Raw genomic sequence first — 10,000 nt, forward strand, 5'->3', positions numbered from 1 at the left:
TCCTCTTCCTGTGTGCTGCTCTCTGTCAAGGAGAAGATTTCCAACTCAAATGCAGACCAGAAGATTTCTAGGTTCCAAAACTTCAGGGTTCCATGGATCATGGTGTCCAAAATCTGCACAGGGCCTTCAATAACGGCCCTCGTTCTCAGCGCACACAAGTCAACCCCAGACCAAGGCACCCTAAGGGCAAAAACCCTCTAAGGTTTCTCCCATTAGACCCCGAACATCAGCACACACCCCCTCCCCCGGTCTCTATTTCGTATCGCGTGCGCTCAGACAGACGGCAAACACATCGATCGATCATTTTCCTTTAGCGTGTTTCATGAACGTTGCACTGGCCGAAGAAACCTAGGTGTGTAAAAGCTCATCCCTGTGTAAAAGGCTTCGGCTTCTCAGTGAAGGCGTCGAGCCAAGGGACCCAGGCCCCTCTGTCAACTTTTCACTGGATTCATTGGCCTCACTGTTGTCCCAAGCGACGGCTGGTCAGATTTCTCATGGTCATTTTTTGCCTTCTGGCTTTAGAAAGGGTCTTCAACTGGGGTAAAAAGAGCAGGCTTGTTTGGGGCGCTTTCATGGTGGGGAGGAGGGCGTGGTGGCCCGTAGAGGTAGGTCCCTTGGATTCACCCAGTCTCAGGTAGTGCCCTATGCAAAACGTTTCTTCTCGTACCATCAGGGTCCTACCTTTGGAGAGTTTCCCTGCCTTAAACGTCCTCTGCCCTCCGCCTATTCATCCACCATCCACCCACCACCACCCCGCTGACCTGTTCATCCCGTCCATGGTTTTTCTCTTCCGAGAAAGAAGGTTACCTATGGCTCGTCCCCAGGCTATGTATGTGTCCATTCACCTCCTGAAAGACATGCCTCGGTCACCTCCGAGAGAGTTCTTGGCAGTGAGGAATAAAACCGCCACCGTCAAGGTCCGCGTGCAGGTTTCTGCGTGGACCTCAGCCTTTCGACTCCCCGCGTCACCTCGGGTCCATTCATAGCAAGGAGTCCCCCGAGGGCCGCGTCTTACGGTGAGAGTGTGTTTGGCTGTGAAAAACACCACCCCTGTACCCAGAGTTCCCAAAAGCGGGGGGGGGGGGGGCGGGGGCTGGGGTGGGGGTCGGGGTGGAGCTGAGGGCACGGCACGTCAGCATACCGAAGCGTCCGGAACCCCGAGGAGGCGGGCAAGGAAGGGAGGTGTCCCCGGGACAAAACCTTCCCTCCCCCGTCCTTAGGGTCGATGGCCGGGCCTGAGAATGCCATGGGCACGAGACGGATTTGTGAAACCAGAATTCCAAGAGAGGGGACCTGGCTGGCTGAGACCCCAAAATGAGTTTCTTTGGGGTTCGTTAGGGCGGCAGGCCAGGAGACACCCACCGTGTTCCACCCGACTCCCAAATGGGGCGAGTTTATCGAAGAGAAAAAAAAACAAAGCCAAACCAAAAGGAAACACACACGCAAACAGAAACCCCACCAAAACACACACACACACACACACACACACACACACACACGCGCGCGCGCGCGCGCGCACACACCACAATTCTGGGTGCGCTATCTCCTGTCCATGATTTCCCGTGCCTTTTGGGCATGGCCGATAGAGATGGACATGAAACGGCAGGACAGCAAGCTGGCATCCATCTCGGCCGGCCTAGAGAAGTTTCCCGAGTGAAATATCAGAACCAGGGCCGGGGGGGGGGGGGGGGGGGGCGCAGAGAGAGGCGGGGGAGGGGGGCCCACGTGACCTGGGAGAGAAGCGGGGGCAGGGGGGCGCTGACCGACCTCGGTTCACCCCGCCCCCCTCCGGCCGGCCGAGAACCTGCCTTCGCTTCCTGCCCTCAGATGTGTGAGAGGAGGATGTTTCTTTCCAATAAATACCAACATATCATTTCAGCCTGTTTGTGTGCTTCTTTTTGTGTGTTCGTTTTCTGGACGAGGCCAAAGAACACTTCCAGTGAGTGGAGGCGTGTGTACAAAGGAGGATCTGACAGGACGGGAGGGTGCGGGTCAGTCCATGTGCCAAGAAATCCAGAGAATCTGTCGCAGCTGAGACTCGGGCCTTTTGCAGAAATAGGCCAAGAGGGTTCAGATTGGATCCTTCACTGCCAAAATAGTCATCACAGCGGTTTCCGGGAAGGGATTGTGTTGCAGGAGCCAGCGTGGTGGCCCTCAGGCCTCAGGCCTCAGCCCGGCAGGCAGGCAGTCAGCAGCTATTGTCTGTTGGTCCCGCCCCCACCCCCACCCCCACCCCCACCCCCGTTCCTTCTCCAGAGCTCCTTCCTAAGTCCCCTGGACTGACCTTTGCCAGGAGCGGGGGAGGGGAGGTCCGGACGATTCATTCGGCAGGGCCTCGTTCAATCGCTCCATTCAAATGCAGAAAGCTCTCCGGTCAAGTCGGAGCCTTTGACTTTGCCTCGAGCTTCTCTTTAATGAATGGCTTTGTCTTTTTTCTTTCCCCAATTTCCCCACCCTTAGGCTGCCCCCTCCAAACTGCAGGGAGGGAAGGAGGGAGAGAGGTAAGGGACGGGAGGAGGTTGTGTGAGAAACAGGCCTTTTTTCCAAGCAAAAGGTGTCCCCTCCTTTTCCTAACCCAGGAAACCCCACTACGCCATTTGAGAATCATGGACATGCATGGAAGCAGATGTCTTCACTTGAGATCTTCCTCCGCAGGAGGACAGAAAGGAGGGCCAGTTTGTCCCTCTTGTGCTGGCCGGTTCTTAAGTCACTTGAATTCAACATAATCAATAGAGCATGGAGGCACATTTTGGGGCGGCCTACTCTGGAGCCCAACAGTTCCCTCCTCTGAAAGTTCCTTGGAACATATTAAAGCTGAGCTGGTGACTCGTGTGGGTAGGTGTGAGTGTGTGTGTGTGTGTGTGTGTGTGTGTGTGTGTGTGAAGGAGATTTCTAGATGTCAGGGTCGAAGCAACTTTAGAAGTCTGAAACACCTCTGATGATGTCGTCGGGTGTTTGGTTCAAATCTCGGAGTGGCTCTCAAAGAAACAGGCACGAGGATTGTTTCCATAGGAGCCGTTGTGGCCGTTTCGTCAAGTTCTCTAGCTTCCGTTTGCAGGGCTTCAGGCAAAGGGCCATTTTAGTTCTCAGTGAGGCCAAGTCAAAAGGGTGGGAGAAAATGGCAAACGTTCATGGAGAGAGTCGTAGCCAGATATTGGAGAGAACTCAAAAAACTTCGGGAGGCAGCCCAGTTTTCAGGTTAAGAACAACACCCTAAGGGAAACGAGTAGCTCCAGAACTTCATATCCACAAGTGAGTATCCCCGTTTTATGGAAACATAATTTTGGCCTCCAAGTAACGTATGCAAATAACTCTGTTGCCAAGGAAATAAGAAGACTCACTGAGAGTTTCTGAATAAAGGAAGGTAGGGAGAAAAAGGCCAGTGGTTCCATCCTGCTGACAGAGGTCTAAGTTACCAAATGGATGTCCATCTTTAAAAAGAAAATTGGGTTTTGTTTGTTTGTTTTTGTTTTTCCTTGTATCTGGAAAACAGAAGATTTAAGAATCAGTCCTAATCCCTCTGTCTCTCTGTCTCTCTGTCTCTGTCTCTCTGTCTCTCTGTCTCCCTCCCCCTCCCTCTCCCCCCCTCCATATATATATACATATATATACACATATATATACATATATATACATATACACATACATATATATATACATACACATACGTGTGTGTGTGTATACATATACGTATGTGTATATATATACGTATATATATATACATACATATATACACACACACACACACACACACACATATATATATATATATATATATATATATATATATATATATATATATATATATATATACGGGTATTTTATACAGGTTTCGTTTTTCAGATTCTTTTCTCTCATAGGCTTATTACAAAGTATTGAGTAGAGTTTCCCGTGCTATACAGTAGGAGGCGCTTGCTTGCTGATTACCGATTTTATGTACAGTAATGTGTATATGTTCATCCCAACCCCCTGAGTTATCCCCCCGCTTCCCCAATCCGTCCTACTTTACACAAGCAGTCATACACATTATCATCCTATTCATCAGTTCATTCAACCCCGTGTAAGTCATCGTTGTTCTTCTTGGAGTCCAGTCTTTCCATCGGTTCTGCCGACCTTGCCTGATGATCGAGCGTGACTGGACGAGTGACGGTTCCAAAAAGTTTGCAAGAGCTTCTGTGAAGGACTGTAGGATTTGCCCGGCGAAGCGGGTGCCGTGATCTGATCACAGGGGAGGCTGTGGAAGGTAGACCCCAAGTGGCAAACACATTTTGTTTTTTTAACAGTCTCTGTGCCACGGTGAGGGCATCAGTCTTGCAGTGAGTGAGGGAAGACTTCAACCCACACGGAAGACATACCTACGGCCACAAGAATGTTTGGATGACCCCTACTAAGTGGCAGTGGAATGAAGTCCAGTGGCTGGGGTTCAGAGGGTCCAGAGAGGGGAGGTTTTCTTTCCAGAGGGAAAAATAATTTTCCCCCCCAGGGTTACAAGCATGACAGGTCAGACGTTGCCGGTAGACTGTAGAAATCTTCCCGCCAATGTCTATGTACAATTGGAGTCATCTTCAAGGCACCATGGGTGGGTGAAGGAATGCAAGGTGGGGGGGGGGGGGAGGTTGGTCAGGGAGTAACCAACCGGCCGCCGGGCCGCCGTCTCCCGTCTGCCATAGCCCCGTCCGGCTGTTGACAGGACAGAATGGACTTGATCCACGTGTGCCCCGCCTCCCCCACCACCTTTCAACAGGCTGTTGCTGCTGTCTTGGCATGAAAGTCGGTTAGAACATCTCCCTGATACTGGGTTCGGTCCCTTTCGTGTGAGCCTCCATTTTGACGACGACAGACAACCCTTTATGCCAGGGCAGAGAAGACTTCCAGGAAGAAACATCCCATCATTTCTGGAACAGTTAGAACACATCGGTGTACAGACACAAGCCAAAGAAGACTTCACGTTGTTCCTTCCTCTTTGACAACGCTTCCCGTGTCATCGAACCTCTCCAAGAAACGTACTCAGTTTCACCTCTCTCATTTCTCAGGAGAGAGAACACATTTTGGGGCTATTTCGAGGGCCCTCTCCTCCTGCATCCTAACTCAAAGTGCGTTCTAAGTCCAAAGGACTTCACCTGTCCTTCAATTTAGGGGCAAGTGTGTCCAAAATATCCAAAAGGTTGTAAAGCACTTAATCGGATATAGGTCACTGTGAAACAGTGCTTCGCTAGCCATGTCACCAACATCCCAAGGAGAGACTTGCTAGGCAGAGAGAGAAGCTTCTTCGTCAGTTCTGAGCCACACCTGGTTCTTTGAATCTCGAGAGGACTAAGCTGATGTGAGTCCTCCGAGACCTGATAACGGCAACCTAGAAAATAAGTGATGACTTCTGACAAGGCATAAGCTTTTCTTTCTTGCTTCCTTTTCCTTCCTTCCTCCCTCCCTCCCTCCCTCCCTCCCTCCCTCCCTCCCTCCCTTCTTTCCTTCCTTCCTTCCTCCCTCCCTTCTTTCCTTCCTTCCTTCCTTCCTTCCTTCCTTCCTTCCTTCCTTCCTTCCTTCCTTCCTTCCTTCCCTCCCTCCCTCCCTCCCTCCCTCCCTCCTTAAAGATAAAGGAAGAAACCTTTCCTAATCTAATCTAATCTCTCATGATGGACAGAGCAGACTGATGAAAGAAAAACCCAAACCCTAAACCCAAACCTTGTCCTTTTAACACAGAGAGACAACTAAATTCTATTTTTGCACTTGTTTCACGTTGATACGAAAACTCATTTCTGTCTTTGAATCCATCCTCATCTTATCCAGTCAGTCCTGACCACGGATCCGATTCCTTTCTAAAGACCGTTTTCTTCACACACGTCTTCCAATTGTCTGTGCCCATTTTTAGCCTGTCCCTTGTTTTCTTTCTTTTCCATTGAGAAAAGACCACCTTTAGGACTAAAATCTCTTTTCTCCTTCCCCCACACATTATCTGCATATCTTCTACTTTGCCTCCCCACTCCCCCAAAAAAGTCCTCTTCCTACCATGAGGATGGCGACATCAGGTAGCTTGGACCACGCACGTTCCGTTCCTTCTTTAGAATGCCTCGTCCTTGGACACTGTCTGTGTTTTTTGTTTTTTGTTTTTTTTTCTTCAGTCAGTCAGTGCAAGTAAGGAAGCCAACCACAGTGAACAGTGTGAACATGGAATACTTTGTAGAAGTCTAGGCTCCTACCGAGTACACTCTCTCCCTAAAGCACAAGATCTATCTAGGCACGGAACCAAACTTGCTCAGTCTCTCCTCCGTAAAAGGTCCAAAGCAGGGAGACCCTTAGACTCGTGGAGCCACGAACATTTCAGTATTTTATCTTATGTGGAGATGATGTAGACGCTCGCTGAGATTTCACCCTGTCATGGCACTTAGCCAACCTCTAAGCCTAGAGATGACCAGAGATGTTGGAAAGTCTTGAAGTCGGCCTATGGAAAACAATCATGGGGGGGGGGGGGAAGTTCCCCTTAAACATTCTTATCTCGTTAACGTCTGTGCCCTCTATTTGTTATGAGCAGTCCTACTTAGACGATTCGTGAACATTTCACGAGACGTGAGGGCGGTTCAGTTCGTCATGATCTCTACACCTCTACACCGCCCCCCTCCCCTTTCACGTGAGAGATTTTCTTCCTGATTTCAGAGGGGAGAAGTAAAAGAGAGTCAGTGTCCCTCTCGTGGTGTTGTCAGTCTAATTCCAAAACATCTCTATGCCACGGAGGCACATTTGGGGGCGGCCTACTCAGGGCCCCAAGACTTTCAAAGTCAAACTCAAGGAGGGCGTAAATGTACTTCATGCCACCGAACCCGAACTGGTGAACCTGATGGCTTACTAGGAGATGATGTGTCATCGGCCCACCAATTTAAGACACAGAACCAAACACCCTCTCCTCGATGACTCGGAGCAAGTGAGTTCCTGGGGGTGGGGTGGGGTGGGGTGGGGTGGGGTGGGGTGGGGAGGGGAGGGGAGGGGAGGGTGTCTGTCGGAGAGGGTCCTCTGCTCCAGGTGGGTCAATAAGCACTGCACATGACAGTAGGTGTTCATGGTGTTCCTGGGAAGGAAAGGCAGGGAGAATTTTTATTTTGAAAAGCTTATCTTCTCACAGCATCGACACTATGAACGATGATGCAACTTCACTGGGGGCGTGCGGGGGCAGTGAAGGCCAGGGAGCCTGGCAACATAGAAGAGCCACGGAGGCTGGCTGTGTGTGACCCCAAGGATGTCCGGCGACTCCTCTCACTTGGGGTGGGGGGTGGGGGGCGGGGGTGGAAGCAGGGGCGAGATTCCTGTGTGTCTGTCTGCATTCATCAGTCGTGGGAGAGGAAAAACGATGTTTCCTCAACGATCCTTCTGAGTTCTTGCCTGAGAGGCCCCTGTCCCCAAAAGACAGCTCGAGAAGAGAGCAACCCACGGCTGAGGAACGCGTGCACTGTGACCCCCGCGCAGGAGAAGCCCAAGCCAGGAGTCACTCGAAACGGCGGGCTCTGAGCTTGAGCTTGAGCTTGAGCTTCTTCTCAAGGCAGATTTTGGTCCTCCTTTCAGGTCAGGAAGAAGAGGGAGAGGCAGAGCGGCAGAGCGTCCTCGTCGCCCACCCGTCGTTTCTGAAGCGCCTTAAATTCGCACGCATCTGTGTGCCAAAGCGGTCCATTTCGGGGTGCCCGATTCCGGTTCCCTCCGCGCACGGAGAAAAATGTTCTGTCCCGATTCACTGAAATGCTCCCAAAGGGCCTTGGTGTGAGGCAGTGGACCTATGCCCATCCTGCCTCCATGGCCTGCCAAAGGCAATGCAGCTATCCCCGTGGAAGGGGGATCCGGTAGCATGCGACCATCTGTCCAACATCCCTTCCGTCTCCATGAGTTCTCATGGAAAATGAGGATGCCACATGACGGGGGATGGGGGGGAGTGGGGATGGGTGAGGGAGAGGGAGACAGAAAAGGAGGAAGGGAGAAAGTGGGGGAGAGGCCGGGAGGGGGAGAGAGAGAAGAGGGAGGGGGGGAGGGAGGGAGGGAGGGAGGGAGGGAGGGAGGGAGGGAGGGAGGGAGGGAGAGACAGGGAGGGAGAGACGGGGGGCTGGGGTGGAGAGAGAGACAGAGAGACAGAGACAGAGAGAGACAGAGACGGAGAGGCAGAGAGACAGAGAGGGAGACAGAAAGAGAGGAGGCGGGAAGAAAGAGATAAAGTGGGGAAGAGCAGGGGTGGGGGAGAGCCAGAGAGAGAGAGGGAGGGAGGGAGGGAGGGAGGGAGGGAGGGAGGGAGGGAGGGAGGGGGGAGGGAGGGAGGGAGGGAGGGAGGGAGGGAGGGAGGGAGGGAGAGAGACAGAGAGAGAGAGAGAGACAGAGAGAGAGAGAGAGAGAGAGAGAGAGAGAGAGAGAGAGAGAGAGAGACACACACACACACACACACACACCGGGAGAAAGAAAGAGACAGAGAGCCAGCGGCAGAGACAGAGACAGAGGCAGGGAGTGAGCGACAGGGAGCCAGGTAAAGGACACTGTGCTTGGGTATCTTCTGAGTGTTCGCACGTGTTTTCTGAGCTATGGAGATCAAGATCAGTCCGATGAGAAGAAGGGAGTCTGCCAGCCCCACCCAGCACTTCTTGTCTTTTTGCAGAGATGAGAGTTAGATTCTAAGTTCGGGGCCCCCAGTGAGGGAAGCCGTCCCTTGTGTTCTGCCCGTGACCCTGATCGGGGTGGATGGAGGACGAGGCGACGTGGTTGGGGCTTTCCCCCCTCCGCCCCCCCCAAGTCGGGAACCTCTCTTTCTACCTCTTTGCACACTCCATTCATTGAGACCACCGTTGGCATAGTCCTTTCCATGTCAAAGATGATACGCCCTTGCCAAGAGACCCAAGTTCTGGAACCTCCAATGGATCTCTCCTGCATGCATGGACAAGATCTTTCCAGTCCATCCCGTCAGATGAATGATTCTCAATGATCCTGAAAACCATGGATGAGGGCTAGCGTGGCTAAGGGCTTCCCTGGCGGTCTAGTGGTTAGGTCTCCATCCTTCCACTGCACGGAATTGAATGAATGAATGAATGAATGAATGAATGAATGAATCAGTGAGTGAATCGATCAATTTTAAAAGCGTTAATTAAAAAAAAAAAAAAAAAAAGGAGAGTACAGTGGCTACCATTCCCCGCCCCTCTCCCTGGCCTCCGGCCCACGATCTAGAGTCCCCCGCCCCCGTTCCTCCCACCCGAACACCCCCGTCACTCAGAAATCGGTTCCGCCCACCCAGGCCGGCCCAGTCATCTGGTCGACCTCTTTGGACCGTATAAAAAGCGACCGACCGGCAGGTGGCGCCCGACAACGGGCAGTCGAGTGAGCGGGCCGCATCGGGATCGGGAGCGGCGGGGCGGCGGGGACACGATGACGAACCCGATCCACCTGGTGCACATCTCACCGCTCAGCGACGGCCGCGGACGGGGCACTGGGGACACCGGGACACGACGACACGAGGACCGGGGACCGGGGACGGCGGACCGAGGACCGCGGACCGCGGACCGCGGACCCGGAGGCATTTTTCTCCAACGTCCCTGCGATGCCACGGAAGGTTGACAGCAGCAGTGCGGCCTCAGCCGTCACGAGTACGACGAGAATTTAGAGTTAAGAATTTCCTTTTGCCGTTCCTGTTGTTCTCCCCTCGCTGCCGCCGCCACGAGGGAACATTCACCGGTGGGAAGAATAAAAATAGGGTCACGTTTAGGGCTTCCCTGGTGGCGCGGTGCTTGAGAGTCCGCCTGCCGATGCAGGGGACACGGGTTCATTGTCCCGGTCCGGGAAGATCGCACATGCCGCGGAGCGGCTAGGCCCGTGAGCCTTGGGCGCTGAGCCTGCGCTCCGCGACGGGAGGGGCCACCACAGAGAGAGGCTCGCGTACGGCAGAAACAAAACACGCAAACGCAAGGGGTGGTGGTGGGGGTGGGGGTGGTGGGGGGGGGGGGTAGAAAACGTAATATTCTACATTCAGCGGTTGCCGTGTACGTGT

Source organism: Delphinapterus leucas, chromosome 21 (assembly GCF_059928025.1).
Source record: "Delphinapterus leucas isolate spDelLeu-1000000601 "Yukka" chromosome 21, BTC_Dleu_Yukka2, whole genome shotgun sequence".
NCBI lineage: Eukaryota > Metazoa > Chordata > Mammalia > Artiodactyla > Monodontidae > Delphinapterus > Delphinapterus leucas.